At 38.2% G+C, this 19,906-nt stretch overlaps 1 non-coding gene across 1 annotated transcript; it reads left to right on the top strand.

Annotated features, from left to right (window-relative positions):
- Positions 1–2,368: 2,368 nt before the first annotated feature.
- LOC150022242 (U1 spliceosomal RNA) lies at positions 2,369–2,532 on the top strand. Its single transcript, XR_016513447.1, has one exon. It is a non-coding gene; the product is annotated as a U1 spliceosomal RNA (small nuclear RNA).
- The last annotated feature ends 17,374 nt before the right edge of the window (positions 2,533–19,906 follow it).

The following is a 19,906-nucleotide window of genomic DNA, read 5'->3' as shown; positions in this document are numbered from 1 at the left end:
GTTTGTTGTATTCCTATGCATTTAAAATACTGCAGTGGTATGGGGGCAAGAAAATCTGTGTGGTTTTTCTTCAACTTAGCCTTTTATTTGCCTATTGTTGATTTCAGACACCAAAATTATCTTAGGTATATTAAATTTAAAGGGAAGAACAGAGGCACCAGCAGAGTACTAATTTTTCACATAAGAATAAGCTTATTAAGGAAAACCTTTGGAAAAAAGTCTTAACTCTTTGCCCACATTTAGTAATATATCAATGCCATTTTTGCAAACCTTGTTTTTTATTTGCTTGTTCTCCCTGTTAAAGCAATGCAAAATATTTGATTTATCAAAAACTTGGGTTTACGTGAAGATTCTTGAAAATGAAAACATAAGCCAAGCTTTGGTAACAATTGCAAGAGTTCTTTGAAAAGGTTATCTTTTGAATTTGTATGTCTAATTATGATAAAAGGGTAAGAGGAAAGGAATATTTAACAGTATTAATGACTGTATTTTAGATATTTTTAACTAAAAAATCCAGTTCTTTCTACATGTATACAAAGAGGGTAAAGATTTCCATTGTCTGTTTTCCAGGCTCAATCTGACATTGTAAATAGTATCTTTGAATGTATAGGACAACTCTAGATACACATATACACAAAAGTTTTTCTGATGAAAGTTAAGCTCATGATTTGAAATAGGACTTGGAGTTATAGAAATATACAATTATTTTGAAGTTTACCAGGGATTAGAATTTGAATCTTCAAACTCCTTTAGATAATTAAAAAATTTTTATTATTAAGGATATGTGAAGAGGATTGTTAGGTTGTTCACTAAGCAAAACACCCATAAAATCAGGACATTAAAACTTTTTAATGATAGTAGAGATTTTTTAATAATACTGAAATTTTACATTGTTTATAGAGTGTTTTTGATCCATGAGTTTCCAAGCATATTTTTTCAGTTCTTAGCATGAATGCAGTGAAGAAAGTAAGTGGTCTTAAAAATTATTTTAATAAGTTTTTGGATATTTTTGAGTGCTCATTAGAAAGATTCATCAATAAACTTTGAATCTTTACATAACAAAGAAATCAAAATTAGTATTTAACCTTAGCATAGGTGCTTTTCAAATATTTCTATTTTTGTATTAAAAATGTTGAATATACTTCGGAAACATATTTGAAGAATTACCTTAACCCTTTGAATGCCATGTGTAATTCGAAATTTGGATTGACATAAGAAAAAGTTATATCAATATGTAACCTGAGGTACAAAAAAGAGAACAAAACATAAAATACAAACTATTCCATTGTTATTTACATTTATAGCCATCAAAAAAAGAATTGCTGGGCTCAATGCTCGCACTTTTGAGAAAATTTGTCAGTGTTGCTCATAGCAATGCTGGCACTCAAAGGATTAAAGTCATTATTTCCTAGTTTTACGTCTATTGTGTATGAATGTATACTTATTGTAAATACAGGGGTGGGCAAAAGTAGGTTTATAGTTAAATAATAGAATTATTAAATAGTAATACAATAAGAAGCTTGCTTACTCACAACTAAAACCTACTTTTGCCCACCCTTGCATACTTTTTAGTAGTTATTTTTGTTAATTGTTTTATATTTTTGTAAATGCTAAAGTTAACACATATTCAGTGTATATACATAGAGATAATTCCTATTTATCAGAACACGCTCATTTAGTGGACTAAGTAGGTGTCTGTACTCTGTACCTTAATTTAAAGAAAATATCACTTAAGAAAATTTTATTTCCTGTATATTGAGAGTTAAGGACTTTGAAAAGAAATTCAGTTAACAAAAAAGCATATAAAGCTTTAAAAGAGTATACTATTGCAAAAGTCAGTTTCCCTGTAAGTAACTTTGGCCAAATAGTGAAAATGCTTGCAATATTTCAAATAGTGAAGTTGCTTAAATATTAAGCATACATTACATATAAACTGAAGGCATGTCAAACATATTTCATGGAAAATATTTTTTAGCACTATTCTTCAACAGAAATTGCTGGGAGTATTTTACAATGTCCATAAGCTGAGCTTTATCCTTAATCTACTAAATCTACATCCCTGGGGATGGGGAGTCTATATGTATTGTGTAACAGTTTCTCAAGTGACTTTGATAAGCATGTAGAGTAAGAATCCCCTTAGCATCTTAATACTGATTGCCGAATCTCTCAGTTTTTGTTTTATTAAAAATTTTATTGTATTCAATACATTAGAAATTTGGGGATGTTACAGTTAACATTTGATTTAAAAATATATAAGTTGACATGCTCATGCTACCTATTAGTAGGTAATGTGGTTTTCAGTTTTAATGATATTGGTAAAAATTATTTTCAATGTAAAAGAACTATTCCTTCACTAAATAATATGTTCATACTTACCTGGCAGGGTAGATACCATGATCACACAGGTGGTTTTCCCAGGGTGAGGCTTATCCCTTGCACTCAGGATGTGCTGACGCCTGCGGTTTCCCCAGGTGTGGGAAATTCGACTGCATAATTTGTGGTAGTGGGGGACTGTGTTCGTGCTCTCCCCGGGGGGTGGGGGTGTAGGATGTTCCAAACTTTTTGCCATGAATGAGTAATTTTTTTTGTTGTCTGACATTGAGCACAAAACAAATTGGTCATTATCTTGGGAACAAGATTTGATATTCTAGTGAAAACACCTTTATTTAGTGTTGGAGACACAAAGATATATTGATTTGGCCCCTTTGCTTAGATTTTCATGTCGTTAAGTGTGTTGTGGTAAATTTATACTAGTGGCAGATAAAAAGTGTTCTAGAAACTTTGAGGGAGAATTCTGCACAAAGTTTGGGAAACTCAGGAAATTGCATTAGCAAAGGTACAATGTGGTTTGTTATGGGTGGTGGGGAATGGGTGAGATGAGAAATGGAGTCGCAAAGTTTTGGAGGAAGAGCTGTGAAATTGGAAAGGAGTTCAGAATTCAGTCTACCATTGATTATCTTTTGGGGGTCATAGGTTCTTAGAAAAATGCGCCTTGAATTCATTAAAGTTCGTGGTATTAAAATACTACTGGGGCATATTTGAGCTAAGGTCTGAATGTTTGAAAACAGTTACACTTAACGAACTGGTGAGGAAGAGGAGTCTTGCAGGAGACTCAAACCATAGAAAGTGTCAAGATGGTGACATACCTATTTGTTTTTGTAAGCAGTTGAGAGTATTTTGATAAGAGTAAGCCAACTGAGGGCACAGGAGAAGAGGCTCTGGACAGCAAGCACACAATATTAAGTTCGGTTGTGAAGGGAAGAAAGATGGGCAGGTGTGTGGCAGGATTGAGAAAATTATTGGAAATGTCTCCCTGATTGTAAAGTGACATGTTGATCAATATTAAAAAAATAAGGATAGAAGAATTTAAATGACTGCTAAGCTACCCATAGATAAATGCATAACAAAATTGGAGTTGAAATTTTAAAAAAATGCATGATATGCTGCCATGTAACATGATTCATACCATTTCATTATTATATATTTAAGGTACAGTTTTTTTTTTAGTGTTAAAAATGATGTGCTGAAAAGGGAGTCTTTTATTTCCTTCAGCCTTATGTCCCCACTTCCCAGCTTTTGACTTCCTTGCCTCTCTTCTAATTCCATATTAAACTATATAGTAGATGTATGATATTGGGTAGATTTCTTGCCTTAAAACCTAATTTTCATCATCATAAAAGGGATAACAACAATAGTGGCCATTAGGATTGTTGTGAGGATTAAACTGGAAGCATTTAGCATGGTGTCTGACTCAGTGGAGACTAAATTAATGGTGTATATATTTTTTCACATCTGTTTATTAACACTGGAGATTTTATTTTTCTGTAGTGGAAGTGTTTCAGAGTTTCTATTCAAATATGGTTCATGTATTGATTTTCTTTTTCAGAATAAGGGGTAGTTTTGTTTTTCAATGCAAAAACGTGGAAAGTCAACAATAGAACCTAAATTGCTAGTGGGCAATGTGTCTGAAGTGACTCCTCTTAGGATGGAATAAGAAGAAAAGAATGAAGCACAAAAAAAAGTGTCTTGGAGAAATTACATCCTGGCATAGAATTCTATCTTATTTTAAACATTTTTTTGGAGCCAGCTGAAGGATCTTTAGGTTCATTTCAGTTGAAAGATAAAATTTAGCATTTAGTGGTTCCAACCTTAAATTGGAAAAGGCCATTGAAGAAATGGAGCTTATTTCTCCAAAAATGTCTAATCCTCCAATTACTAGACAAGAGGGAAATAAAGGAAGAGTTAAGAGTAGACAAGGTATTTGTCCATCCTGTGTCTTGAGTTTTGAATATTACTTCCTGCCACCTTCAGGGATAAGCTGTTCAGATGATTGGATATGGAATGCACATCTGGTCAAATCTGAGCCAATTAGATGGTTTCTCCTGAGAATTTGAAATTGGAAAGCTGATGTCTTGGGAGGTTGCATTTGGAACGTGCATATGAAGCAGAATGAATAAAGCAAAGATGAGAGATGTACAAACCCAGAAGAAAAAGATGAAAATGGCTGCCTGAGTTCCTGGTAACTAGTTTTTGTTCCAGTGTTTTGTGACTTCGCATTTCTTACTCCTGGGTTCCTTGAGATACCCTTAAAACCTTACAGAGAGACTACCCCACTTCCACCTTTAGTGTTTTTTTCTTAAATATGGGAGGCTGTTAATTTGCTACCAAATAATGCCAACTAAAACATCTGAGATCCAGTTCTTGCATGAAATACAGTGGTTTGAAATAGTTGATGACTTGGTCCTGTAGAAAATATCAACGAAGAGTCATGGTTGGTGCCAAATGAGTCAGGTTTAGATAAGGGTGAATTTAGTATAGAGCCCGAGTGAGTAGGGTGGATCTTGAAGAACCAGTGAAATGTTCCCAAGAGACTGATTAAAAGGCTTAGAAATCCACCTGCAGTCTTAGCACCCTTATGAAAGGGCTGTGTCTGTGTGTTTGGTCTTAAGAAATGACTTTCTGCCAACATTAGCTTGGTATTCCCTTTGTATTTTTGTTAGGTATTTGGGCTCAGGTTTTGTTTGGGCCTCACTACTAATTGTGTAAACCCAGTTAAGTCTTCCTCACACCCTGATCCTTTAAAAATTCTTAGTTAATTGACTCTTTCTCACTTTTACTCTTGATAACTTTCTGTGGCTTTTTCATCTTGAGTCATTTAGTAATTTTCACAGTACTGTATATTGTAGTGTGTAGATTTTAGACATAGCACACCTGGGTTTATGTCCTGGCTCTGCTGTTTAACTTGCTATGTGATCTTGACTACCTTTCCACCATGAGCCTCAGTTTTCTAATCTGTAAAATGGAGTTAATAGTAACATCTTCATAGGGTGATACAGGAGATTAAATAGGTTCATGCATGTAAACCACTTCCCACAACGCGTAGCACTTAGTTAAGTATTAGTAAATAAGTCTCGGAGAAATCAACATTCCTCCTACACTTGGAAATAATTATCCCCATTCTGTATTAATGTGTTCATTCACTTTGACCTACATAGTTGTCAGCAAACATTTGTTAACAAAATTGCTAGCATTTGTATTGTGCCTTATTTTTTATTATGAAATTTCAAATTACAGAAAAGAATACAGAAAATATAACAAATACCTGTGCATCTACCATCCAGCTTTTGCAGTTATCGTTATATTTGCTTGTTCTAAAAAGTTATTAGAGCTATAGTTAAAATCTGTCTTTCCCTCACAGGTTATTGCTGCTCTGAATTTGGTGTTTATCAGAATGATACCATGAATGGATTTATATGCTTATTATATGTGCATATATAGAATTTTTTCATGTTTTTGAAACTGTAAATGGTATCACATACTGCACATAACCTTTTGACACTATTTTTTACTCATTTTTGAGATGTATCCATGTTAACACATATCTTTACTCATTTTAAATGCTGTAGTTCACTGAGTTAGTGTGTCACAATTGATCCGTTTTCTTGGTGCGCATTTAACTTATTTCCAATTTTTGGTTATTATAAACAATGCTGCGATGAAATACTTGACATGTTTCCTTGTGCACATGTTTCTCTAGAACTTCAGTCACTGGCCTACTGGATATTCTTATCTTCAAATTTACCACATATTGCCAAATTGATCTCCACAGTGTACATACCAAATTACACTCCTACCAGTGGTGTGTAGGAGTTCACACTTTCCTACACCTTCCCCAATTCTTGGCCTTGGTCGATATTTCCAATTAAAAAACAAAACAGTTTTATATTGGAGTTAGATAAAATGATTTATAATTCACCTGGGAGAAAAACCTGTGTAACTAAGATGTTAAAAAGGAATCAGAAAAAAACAGCCATTTATATATAGCGATTGATATTGGTGGGCATAACCAAACATTTGTTAACTCTTAACAGAAACTGCATGTTTTTCTTACTGTTTCCACCCTTCTTTTAAAAAGCTTTCCTTATTTTCCTTTTTTAACAGGTTTTATTTTTGTATTTTTTAGAGAGGGAAAACGAGGGAGGAAGAGGGCGAAAAACATCAATGTGCAAGAGAAACATCAATTGGTTGCTTCTCACATGTCCCCACTGGGTACCTGGTCCACAGTCCAGGCATGTGCCCTGACCAGTAATCGAACCAGTGACCTTGGAATCAAACCTTTCAGTTTGCAGGCCAGTGCTCAATCCACGTAGCCACACCAGCCAGGGCTCCACCTTTTGACTCATTCAACCCCTGCCCTTGTACGGTGCTTCCCTGTCTCTCACTGCAAGGGTCTCTTCACACAGGAGACAGCTCTCTTAAATCAAATGTAAAGAAGGCTCAAGCCAGCTAGCTGCCTTTGTGGTGCTCACTTCATCTAGGGGCTAGGAGTATAGGCTACTGCAGTATGTGGCCTTCTGTGTCTGTCCTGTTCTCTCTCCAGTTCTTCCTTCATCCTCAACCCACCCCACCCCAATTCAAGTAGTCATGGATCAACCAGTCAGCTGCATAAGCAGACTTTGAATGGGAAATGCTTTCTTGAAGAGATCCCAATGTTGCCACTTATTGTGTGTGTTTCTCCACATGATTGATGTGAAGTGATAACTCCAGATATTCTCATTTCCCTGTATGCTAGTGAGGTTGAGCATATTTTCATAAGTGTATAATCCATTTGTTTCCTCTGAACGGTATTTCCTATTTGAATCCGTTGCCCTCTTGCCTTTCAGGCTTATTTGCACTTTTGCATTGATTTTTAAACATTTTAAATAAATTCTGGGTACATATTTTAGAGATAGTATCTTTTCCCAGTCTGAGGCTTAGCCTTTAATTTTGTTGATGCTGTTTTTATTTTGTGTGTTTTACATAAGTGTTATTGAATCTGTGAGTTGGAACGAACTTTCTGAAGAAATTTTCTGCCTGGTGTCATAAAAAAATATTTTCCTCTAAAATTTTATGATTTTTCATTTTAATTTAGCTTATTAATCCACTTTGAAATAATTTTTGCTTGTGGTACAAAGTCTGTGCTTTCTGTATGGATAATCAGTTGTCTTAGCAGTTTATTTAATGGCCCAACGTTTCCCCACTTGTAATGCTGCCTCTGTCATTGACCGAGTTTCCATTTGTGTGTCAATCTATGCTTTTATTTCTGTCTGCCCTGTGCTGAGACCATAAGATGACTACCATCCATGTCTTTCAGGTTTTGACATTTGATAGGGCAAATATCCGCCCACCCCTTAACTTGTCCTTCAAAGTAGTTTTGACTGTTGTTGAGCTCTGGCTCTTTTCTATGAGTTTTAGGATTAAATTGTCAAGTACTATAGGAAAGTCATGTTTGGACTTATTTGCATTACATTGAGTTTATAGATTAATTTGGAGGAAGAACGTTATCTTCCTCTCCATGGCCATTTATTTTTTTAAAGTATATTTTATTGATTATGTTGTTACAGTAGTGCCAATTTTTTTTTCCATTTGCTCTCCTCTGCCCAGTACCCATCTTCCCTCCAGCAGTCCCACCCCCTTTAGATCATGTTCATGGCTTGTGCATATACGTTCTTTGGCTTCACCCTTTCCTATATTATTATTAACTTTCCCCTGTCTATTTTGTACCAACCAATTATGCTTCTTAATCCCTGCACCATTTCCCCAATTCTCCCCTTCCCCCCTCCCAGCTGATAACCCTCCAAATCATCCCTATGCCTATGATTCTGTTCCTATTTGGATTTGCTTAGTTGGGTTTTGTTTTTATTTTTTAAACTCAGTTGTTGATAGTTGTGAGTTTGTTGTCTTTTTAATGTTCATAGTTTTATCTTTTTCTTAAATAAGTCTCTTTAACATTTCATGTAATAATGGCTTGGTGATGATGAACTTCTTTAGCTTTACCTTGTCTGGGAAGCACTTTATCTGCCCTTCCATTCTAAGTGATACCTTTGCTGGATAGAGTAATCTATGTTGTAGGTCCTGGCTTTTCATCACATTGAATACTGCTTGCCAGTCCCTTCTTACCTGCAAAGTTTCTTTAGAGAAATCAGCTGATAGCCTTATAGGCACCCCTTTGTAGGTAACTCCGCCTTTCTCTTGCTGCTTTTAAGATTCTCTCTTTTGTCTTTAGCCTTTGGCCTTTTAATTATGATGTCTCTTGGTGTGGTCCTCTTTGGGTCTAGCTTGTTTGGGACTCTCTGTGCTTCCTGGACTTGTATGTCTATTTTCTCTGCCAAATTTGGGAAGTTGTCCTTCATTATTTTTTCACATAAGCAATCAATTCCTTGCTCATCCTCTTCTCCTTCTGACACCCCTATGATTCGGATGTTGGCACATTTAAAGTTGCCCCAGAGCTTCCTAAGCCTTTCATTTTTTTCAATTCTTGTTCCTCATTCTGTACTGGTTGACTTCCTTTTCTTCCTTATGTTCCAAATCATTGATTTGAACCTGGGTTTCCTTCCCTTCACCATTGGTTTTGTGTGGGTTTTCCTTCATGTCAGCATAGCTTTCACTTCTTTTCTTACGCATTTGCCATACTTAAGCATATCTGTCAAGTCTGCGAGCATCTTTATTACCAGTGTTTTGAACTCTACATCTGTTAGGTTGGCTATCTCCTCATCGCTTAGCTCTCCCACTGGAAACTTGATCCATTCCCTTTTTTGAGCCATACTTCTCTGTCTCCTCAACTTGACAGGCTCCTGTGTTTGTTTGCCTCTGTGTCTTAGGCAGAGGTGTCACACCTGTTATGTTGTAAGGGGCAGAGCCTTAGGTATTCGTCAGCACAGGGCAACCCATTTCACCACATTGTTGGCGCTGTATGTGGGGGAGGGATCTGAGAGGGAACAATGTCGCTTGCTCAGTACTCGTCCCTTTTCCAGGCACTGATCCCATTTCCATATGGGACTGGCACCCCTCTAGCTGTTGCCCTGTCCATCGTTCCCAGTGTGGGTTGGTCTGCAGACATTCTAGGACCATGGGGGCCATTTAAACAAATGGACTCTACTGAGAGACTGGCAGTTTTCTCCCCCCCAACCCCCACTAGTTTGCATAGTCAGAAGCAATGAGGCTTTATTTTCTCTGGTGTCAGAACTGTGAGCTGTTTAGTCTGGTGTGGTCTGGTGCTGGGAGTGCTCCCCAAGTGCCCCTCCCTACTTTTTGAAACATGACTGCACTTTCCACCGGCCTGCCGCTGCTGCTGCCACCACACTATGTCCTCTCCACCCCGGCTCTGCCCCTCCTACCTGTCTGGATGGGTATTTCTTCTTTATATCTTTGTTAGACTTCCATGCAGCTTGATTTTCTGGAACTTCTGGTTGTCTCTAGTTTTGAGGTAATTGTATTTCTTAATTGTGGAGAGAGACGCAGCATGTCTGTCTAGGCCTCTATCTTGGCTGGAAGTCCTCCATGGTCATTCTTTATCTCCATTTACTCGTCTACTTTATATCCTTTTGTAAATTATTACTTTCCTTTTGAAAGGTCTTGCATGTCTTTTACATTTATTCCTATGTATAGCTTTTTTGTGTTGTTATGGGGAACAGGCTTTTTAAAAAGTTAAATGTGTAAATTGATCAATGCTGGTCTATATAAATGCTATTGATTTTTGTAAATTGGTTTTGTCTAACAATCCTACACCTTTTGCTAGTTCTTGTAGTTTGCCTATAGGTTCTGTACAGTTTTCTATGGAGACAGTCATATTGTTTCAAATAAGAAAAGGTTTGTCTTTTCATTTCCAGTTCTGTTACTTCTTTTTAAAAAAATACTGCATTGGCACTTAATGTTAAATAGAAGTGGTGGTAATAGACATCTCTGTCTTATTCCTGACTACCATTTACTTTACTTTCCCACATATAATCTTATTTGACTTTTCTGATATGAAATAGACCTAATAGGCATTATCTTCATTTATAGTTCAGATTTAGATCAAGTATCACACAAAGTCATGGCTAGAAAATGCTAGAGAATGTGGACTCAAATCCAGATCTTCTGACTTCAGATCCTGTGTGATTATCCCAGGTGTCTTTATGGAATTGATAGGATTGATGACATTTTCTCCTTCATTCAACAAACATTTGGAATAAAATGATGATCAATTCATAGTTTCTATCGTGAAGGATATAATAAGAAAGGCTGATGACATTCTCACTACAATTACCTTCCTGACTTTTAAAAATTAAAAAAAAAAAGTGGTTTATCTAGTTTCCTTTACTCTTTCTATTAGACCAACATATGCCCTTTTGTTTCAAAGTTTGGGAAAGGGCAGCCTTTTTTTCCCCCCTTTCTTAAACATGAGTCTCTAAAGCTACAGCATATTCCTGCTAAGTGTCCACAGATGCGACATCTAGAACATGGCACTCTTAACATTCAAGAGCTGAGTGAAGGCCTTCTGCTTGGCACAAGGTTATATACATGAGGGCACCTCATAAGCCTTTTATGACATTCAAAGAAAACATAGAGGTCTATTTGCTCAGGTTCCAAGGTTAAGCTAAAGGATAGCTTGATAGGCCAAATTCAGGGTAGAAAAAAGCAAAAGTAAGAAAAGTTTTTGGGGTCTGTCTTTCTGGCCAAAGTCTCCTCAAATGTACTCTAATACTGGATACAGTGAGTCAACCCTGAAATGGAAACTAGAGACTACAATGTAGTAACATGCATTCAACCAACTTTCTAGTCACAGCTGGTGAAGAAGGAAAACGTACTCTTTTGCTCTGTAAAATCATTATGTGACTGATGACGCATAGCAGAAGGGACAGTAGGTGTAAATACCACCCACCTTCAGGGGCCTCTTATTGTCTGGGTTTCTTTCTGAAACTGGGCTGGTTCTCTTTTTCAATTGGCAAAGAATAAAGGGACATTTTTTGAGATATTCTTGTGTCTCAGAATTTACACTTAGGACACAGGGAGGAGAGCTTTGGAGGACAAAAGTGAGCAGTGAAGAGCAGCTGGTGTGGAGAAATGCGCAGGAGGATTGGGCAAGCGCAGCCTTGGACGTGAGTGCTGTGTGTCCTCTTAACTGTACGTAAAGAACCGCTGAAGTTGTTCATGGGAGGCAACGACGCTTCTTGGGTCAACATTATTGGAAGGTGGCTTCTGGACTCCGACTCAGTGTGATCATTCATATCATACCTACTCTGCTCTTGAGGCTTTGCCCTAAAACAAGAGCTGCAGCTCCAACAAAGAAAATTGTGACAAAGAACCTCAGATGATTCCTACAGTCAGCAGTCCAAAGAGTATTTATGAGGTTGAAAACTCGAAACATCTCTTTCAACCTTGGTTCCAAATCACCAGCAAAAATAATCTGACGAATGGCTGTCTGGGTTTCCTAGGAAACACTTGTCATGCGTGTAAGAACCCCAAGGGTCATAGGCCTGCAGCTCTCTGCCAGGTGGACAGGTACCTCTGGGTCAACACAAACCAATAAAGCAGTGGCTGGGCACTCAGTGCAACAGAGCTCAAAAGAGCCACTTAATTTTCTCTACACCCAAACTAGTCTAAGGTGGAGAGGCCCAGGCAACAAAAAGTAATGACATTAGGGACCAGCGTGCATCATGGTGAATCCTCTCACGCAAATTATGACTGTGTTCTTAGCTGTACTTTTAATTTTTACTTAATTTCATATAAAGTTTTATGTAATATTAATGAGTGTACCTAATAAGGTAATAGAATGAAGATACTAACCTGTGATAAGATTCAATGAATTATGGAAAGTAACAATTTAAATAAATGTGTTTTTTAATATAAAAAAATAAAAATAAAAATTTCTCTTTAAAATAAGAACTTGAAGAAACTTGAAGATGGGAACCAGCAGCTTCATCTGGGTATTATTATCCTTTCTATGGCACATGGAATATGATCCCAATTTTTACAAAATATTGCAAGAAGAATCACAGCAAAGAAGGTGCCAAGAATGTGGAAGCGGCTCTTCATCATGGGTGAGACAAACTTCGCGATGGTGGACACACACACCAAGATAACAGTCATGAAGGCCATGACCACGTTGATGCACTTCCCCAGGAGAACTTTGGCGTTCAAGCTGCAAACTTGAAATTCTTTTTGGCATTGCTCTATATGGGCAGAGAAAACTGGCCCTTTGCAAACAGTCATAAAATGAACAGGATCACAGTGTGGCTTCCATCAAGTTGCTAGAGAGGCCTCCAGCTGCAGAAGGGCCTAGGTCATGCTTATTATTGATTTTTAAGAATGCACAGCTAACTCCTTTGTTTTTGGCAAAGTTTCTTATGCCTTAATTTCCCTCTTGCGAGATGGACAGGTGGCTAGGCCAAGTGAGGTCAGGGTTTGGCTTGTACCTCACTGTCACCCACTCCTCACCTTCACACTTAGCTTCTTGAAAGAGTTGTCCACACTCTTTCCACTTCCTCTTCTACTTTCTTTAATTTACTCTCATCTGGTTTCTGCCCCATTGCTCCACTGAAAGTGCTCTTGAAAAGGTCAAAGATAACCTCCGTGTCACTAAACCTTGTAACATTTACACATTCACACCCTGCATGTCCTCACGAGTGTTCGGGTCAGCTGACCATTCTCCCCTTGAAGCACTGTCTTTCCATGACATCATGGCTCCTCTGACTTTCCTTCTGCCTCTTTCCACTTCTCTCTCTCCTTTGACAGCTTTTCTTCTCATACCTGACACTTAATCAGCTTGATCCTGAGCTGATTTCTCATTTTTTATTTTTCTAACCTGAAGAATGGATGATCTTATTCGTCTGGGAATTGCCTTTTACTCCAGACATGGAAAACTTCTAAGCTTTCTCTCTCCATTCTTCACTTGAGTTGCCGCCAAGATATTGAGCTCCCTCTTTGGCCTCTCCATTGGATGTTTCACAGGTGCTTCAAATTTTCTATGTTCAAAGCCTAATTTCTGAATGTCTGCCCCCCCCCCCCAGTATTTACCTTAATGAATAGCATCATTATATGATCTAAATGTCCCTCCAGAAAAGTGAAAATTAACCTTAACAGCTCTCTCCTTCTCATCCTCCATTGGGTTCTGTTGATATTCCAAGTGTCTCAGAGGCCATGGCTCTCTCCACATCTGTCAGCAGCCTCGTCAGCAATGTCTTCTAGTCTGGGCTGCTCATAGCTGCTTGTCTTGACCCCCTACTAGTCCACTCTCCACATAGCAGCCCAGAATGATCTTTTAAAAACCTTAATCTCCTTCAGACTCTACTGGCACTTGCTGTGGTGTGGTTGGTCCTCAACTGACTGTGAGCCACTCAGATGAGTCTGTCCCGTATGCGCTGTTCTCCAGCCATGCTGCCTTCTCTCCCATCCTCTGTATCCCATGTTCCGACCTGCCTCTGGGCTCTGTTTATTCTGTCAGGGCTGCATTGTGACTTCTGTGGGCTCTGGCACTTTGACCTAATGGGCCCCTTCCTAAATTTTTAAAAAATTCTATTTTATGACTATATTGGTACAAAGGTTAATATAGTCTGGGTTGGGTTTTCTTTTTTTCTTTTTTCTATCAAAATAAAAAACTCACATACATAAAAGTGCCCATTTAAAAAATTTATTTTTTAAAATTGATTCCAGAGAGAGGGGGAGGGAGGGAGAAAGAGAGAGAGAAACATTGATTGGTTGCTTCCTGCGTGTGTCCTGACTGGGGAACTGAACCCACAACCCAGGCATGTGCTCCAACCAGGAATTGAACCTGTGACTCTTTAGTTTGCAGGATGACACCCAACTGACTGAGCCACACCTGCATGGCAAAACTGACCATTTTAAAATGTGCAGTTCAATGGCATTAATACATCATAATGTGCACCCCCCCCTTATCTATTCGATAGTTAACAAATATTACCCAAAAAGGAAGCTCTGTACCCATTTAAGTAGTTGCTCCTTTCCAGTCTCAGAATCACTAATCTGCTTTCTATCTCTCTAAATTTATTTATTCTGGACATTTTATATAAGTGGAATCATACACTATATGGCCTTTTGTGACTGGCTTCTTTCACTTAGCGTAATGTCTTGGAGGTTCATCCATACTGTAGCACGTATCAGTACTTCATTCCTTTCTGTGGCTGAATAATATTGTATTATACTGATATACCACATTTTGTTTATACATTCACTCACTAATGGGCATTTTTGCTATTGTCAAGAGTGCTGCTATACATGTTTGCATACAAGTATTTATTTGAATGCCTGTTTCAGTTATCTTGGGTGTATATATATATGTGTGTGGGGGGTGGAATTGCTGGGTTAATTATTCTCCTGATTTTAAGAGAAATTAAAAATACTTTTCATGGACGCCTAAACCTATTGTGAACCTAGGCACTGTGCCCACTGTGCCTGATGATTAAGTGGACCCTGTTTTCTATTCTTTCTGAGGTGCTTCTATTTTATTTTCACTGCACCCAGGAAGGGGCATCCCCAGCTAACAAATGTCCATTGGGAAGATCTACTGTGCCTCATACAGCAGATGTGGCCCAGTGAGTAGGACTTATTCTCAGTTCCCATCCCACAGAGCAATATGAATTGATGGCAATAGTGAATCTGAGCTCAAAACAAAAAATTGCTTTACACATCTGCAAAATCAACTTGCTACCTGGCTCTGCCAGCCATCCCATGTTCCCAGCCCTGGTGCCAAAGCCCTCTTCGTTCTCATGCTTTCACCCCACCTCAGCTACCTCTCCTTGGGGAATCTGACCTAACAACAGCAGCAAAATAACCAATCCTTCTACTCTAAAGTACAGCATTGGTGGTATGTGATAATAAAATATGACCTAGTTATACTGACCTTATTTTTTCAAGACCTTGGGATTATGTTCTTAAGTTTATCAGAAAGTCTTGGGTAAAATCTGATCTGCCATGGTTTCATGTTCTTTGCATCAGTATATGTCTTTATGCTGACGTTTGTAACAATAGAAGATTATAGTCAGTCAGGAAAAGTCCCTACCCAATTTTTTTTAGTTAAACCCACAGTATTTTCCATTCCCCCTTTTAATTATATTTGCTCTGTGGTTTGGGTAAGTAGACCACATTGCTTGCTGCCTAAATTATTTTCCAACTACCAAATTGCTCTGTCCTTGAACACATCCCTAAATCATCTCCTACATGTTTTTAGGTAATCTCTTTTTTAGGACATTGAATTATATTCTTTATTATGATATATAGTTACAGAATTAATATTCACCTTTTGTTACAAGTATATGCTAATTTTTTTTCCTGTTTCAAGATTATTAAAATAGTTCCTAGGCATTAAAATGTACTGTCAACAGAGTAAATATTGAACAGAAGATTGGTGTGGGAAAATCCAGAGAAGCAAAGTTTTCGTAGATTAACTTATTAACTTCACACTTGCCATAATGTGCTTTTGATATTTGGTAACTGGTGGATTTCCCTACCTTCCTTTGAATTATTTTGTGAAATCAAATGAGTCATTATGAAGCCCAGATACTCAGTAATCTTATATTATTTTATCACATCAAAATTAGCTCCAATTGGAGATGTGCAAAAGGTATTTGTCAGTACTTAGCAAATGTTTCTCCATTGCTGGAAAGTTGCCTCTATTTTTGTCAGGAGCTCAAGCTGATCCTAAATACCATGGTAATACAAAATGGCTAATGGGCCTCGGAAACCTGAGAATGTAGGCCAAGACAGCATAGATTTAAAAAATAATGCAAGGAGGAGAAAGGTAAAAAGAGCTTTCTGAATCTGAGATTCCGTGAATTTCTCCAACACTGGAGATAAACAAGACATAAAAGTGTTCTCTTATCCTGTTTAATAATTTTTCTCCCCTCTAGTTTCACTTTCATTTTACAGCTCTCACTATGATTTATAGAGCTGGTTTTAATTTTAGGTTTTCAACGTGGGACTTGGACCCTTGAACAATCTTGATTCTCAATTATAAGCTCTACTCATTGAAATCATTCTAGTGGGTAACCCAAAAATGTACAGGAAGTCATAAGAAGATACACTGAGAACTCGAAAACTAAAATCTGGGCTGTGTAAGTCTGGTGGCAGCAAGTCTACTTCTTTTGCTCATCAGTATTGGAAACCTGGGTGAAGACGGTGCGTGTCTAAGGGTGCATTGTTCATGACATGCCTAATTAAGATAATAAAGCAGAGTCTATCAAGTCCTTGCCAGAGTTAATTAGCTCTCCCCATTATCTGATGTTTCATTACCTTCTCAAGTTTCTCATGCTAAGTCTCGCAAGAGGTGTTTTATGAACAAGCTGTAACTATTTTTATGGATTTTAGTGATTTAGACTGGATTCATGACCCACAACCACATTTGCCATTATGAGCAATATAGACTTTATTTTTTCCAGATTTTGTGCAATGAATATCAATTTTCCTCTCCTTTGACTAATACTTAAGAATGATGTTTTAAGAGGTATTTTTATGAGACCTTTTACAACTGAAATGAAAATGAAAGGAGATTTTGAGATGTAAACCAACCTTTGCCCCTGTTTGAGATTCTGGGAACTGGGAATTCCTTCTTGGTGTCAGGTGCCATAGGGGTATGCACTGAACATTACAGGGGAGAAGGAGAAGGTCGTTTCAACCAGAGATGGGGCTCATGGAAGGCTTCCTGGAGGACTGACGAAAGCTGAGGATGAAAAAGAACTGTATAGATAAGAAAGGACAGTTGGACAGGAGACTTCACTGTTTCCTCTGGGCTCAGCCGAGACCTGATTAAGTATTGTTAAGTAGGCGGTCCCTAAGTAGTCGTTGCATAACTGAGGAAAGAGCTGCTAATGTGCTATCCTTCCAAAGTACCCTGCTTGCATTTAGCGGGGCCATTTGGAGACACCATACCTTGACCCAATGCAAATATTTTGGGCAGGAGCAGATTATTGGGAGGGTAAACGTAATGGCAGATGGTGTCTCAAACTATAAGCTCCTAGGTGGCTGCCTCCGCTATATTAAGTACCTGCATTATGTCATCGATTGGGAGACTGAAAGAAAAACCTAAGGAAATAAATGCTAATGACAATCTCCTAAACTCCTGCTAAAGTGGAATTTGGGCTCTGGTCTGTGCATGGTGCTCTGTGGGGGTGGCAGCAATTTTGGCATCTCAGTGGCCCAAGGTGAGCCTTTGCTTTGTCTAATGGTCAGAGAAAAGGCTGCAGAAAAGAGAACAAAACCCAGATGAGCATTTGCTCATTATCTTCATCAGGTAAGATACACTAAGGCCAGACTGGATTTTCTCCAAGCCTTTCTGTATTGCTCTAAAGAGATATAATGTACTGATTTGTCACTTTCTCTTGTCAGCAATCCTGCAAAATGACACCATTCTGAAAGCAGTAGGGAGAAGTAACTTACAGGACACAGGATTTCTCCAACTTTGACTCTAGCGAATTTTTTTGCAGTAAACAATGTAGCAGAAAATAGGATAAAGATGTTTTGTTTTTGATTTCCATTGAGTAGGATTCTGGTAGAATGGAAGCTTCCTCCATTGCCCTTCTCTAACCACCCCAAACAACAGGTCAGTACACACAGTTTCAGGTAGAGACTTCGCTCTAGTAGCCCTGTCACTGAAAATAATTTGATAACTGCTGTGAAGTTCTCTCCTCAGCTGTAGCCTCCTGTCCTTTGCCTCCTGCCTCCTCCAACACAGGCCTGTCAGGAGGGTGACTGGGGTAACAGTGGGCTGGGTGCACAATTGAGGTAGAAGGCAATGAGGTCCCTTGTCACACTCCCCAAAATGGAAGTAGATTGTGTCACCAGGAAGTGTAAGCATGCTCTTGTCCCTCCACAGGTGAAACAGACTTGAAAATTACTTTGATGCAGGGATGTCACTGCAAAACATTTGTAACAATTAGAAAAGGGAATGACTCTTGGGAGAGGCAGCCCCCTCCAGGATGCAGGGCTTGGCAGATGGAGCTTGGGCTGGATTTCAATTGGAGAATGATATTTAGAACCCAAGATCTGGATGGTAGGTGTGCTCATTAGCACTGGGGTGTTGTTATATCTAGGCCTTCTCAGAAGACAAGGCTAGGAAATATATTTACCCATGCATGCATACACAACTATATTTATTTCTGTGTCTGTCTATCTGAATAAATGTTTAAAAAACATGAATTCATGCTAGTACTTCCAATTCCAATCCAAAATCTCAAAATTGTTTAGTTAGCATCCCCTCTTTCCTTATTTTTAACTTCTTTCTCTGACAGAAACTTGCCTTTCTTTATCTACAATATATTTATGTGTTTTCTCAACCCTAGTAAAAATATATAGTCACCAAATCACTAACCTATGCCTCTGTAAGACTACTCCTTTCTTTACTCTGCTTCACTCCTTGTAAGCCTCTTTCTCAGTCAGGCTCTCTCCATGTGTTGGTCCCAGCATCTTTACACTTACATTCTCCAATAACCCTTGAAGAAAGAGTGTTTCTTTCTCTTTCCTAGGAGTTCCAGGAAAAGTTCCAAAATGTGTTCTTACTGGACTGATTGATGCAATGCTCATCCTTGATCCATTTGCTGTGGCCCCAGGAATGGAACGATTCAGCTGGTCGTGCCTGAGATACATGCCTACCCCTGAGCCTGGGAGGGGTGACTGTCCTATTCCATGCATGGGGAATAGTGTATATAAGGGGTGTTTCTCCAAAGGAAAATTAGAATCCAGTTGCCAGAAGGAAGGGAAAGAATTCTGGGCATGTTAAACCCACTCATGTCCACCTGTGCCATCGAATGGGATAGTAGTGTTCGTATTGCAAGGCATTAAGGTGGAGAGGAGAAATAAATGTTCATATACTGCACAGATGTGTGTGAATGACCACAAAAGGTGAATTTTTAAAAAGTGTATGTATAACTGATAGGAAAAGGAATATTGCTCCAATTTAACAAGAGTTTTTGTTAACTTGACCTAACTTAAGAGGAAATAAAGAGAAGCTTGATAACTTGAAAAAATTTTTTTTTGTCCAAATTCATGCAGACACGATGATATATGGCTTCTAAATTCTGTTTTGTTTCAACACATCACACGACCCAAGATTTGGGCAGCTGCCACCTTGTGGCCAGGAATGCCCCATGAGATTGAAGGGGCCCTTTGGGCCTTGAGTTGCTGTCCGCAGATTTTTGAGGTCACTTTTTTATGTTACTAATCAAATGGCTATAGCTTAAAGCTTTCATTCAGTAGAAAAACTTTGAAATTCAATCTGTTCTTACAAGATTGGAAAGCCACAGAAAACTTAAATAAGAGGTAGAGGTTTTTTGTTGTCATTTTTAAGATGTAGAATTAACAATTGCTATTTAGTCTTGGGCTGTAAATTTATTCTGAATCTTTCAGGACAGACTTCTTTGGGGTTGTACTTGCTCTGATCTGTAGCCTAAAAGGAAACCAGCTCTGAGTTTGAGAAAGAGCTTGTCCCCGAAGGGACAAACATGGGGATCTGTTAGCTTCATTTGAAGCAGGGCTAATATTTTCCTTGGTTTTTTCAATAACCATGCTACTAACTATCTCTCCCTCTTTTACTGCCTTCTGTCTAATACTTCACTTACATAGAGAGAAACTTCTTTGGTTAAACATTGCATTTCAT

Source organism: Furipterus horrens, unplaced genomic scaffold, assembly GCF_987537825.1.
Source record: "Furipterus horrens unplaced genomic scaffold, mFurHor1.1.pri manual_scaffold_1, whole genome shotgun sequence".
NCBI lineage: Eukaryota > Metazoa > Chordata > Mammalia > Chiroptera > Furipteridae > Furipterus > Furipterus horrens.
The sequence above is the reverse complement of the archived record's forward strand: the minus strand, read 5'-3'. Positions and strand labels throughout refer to the sequence as shown.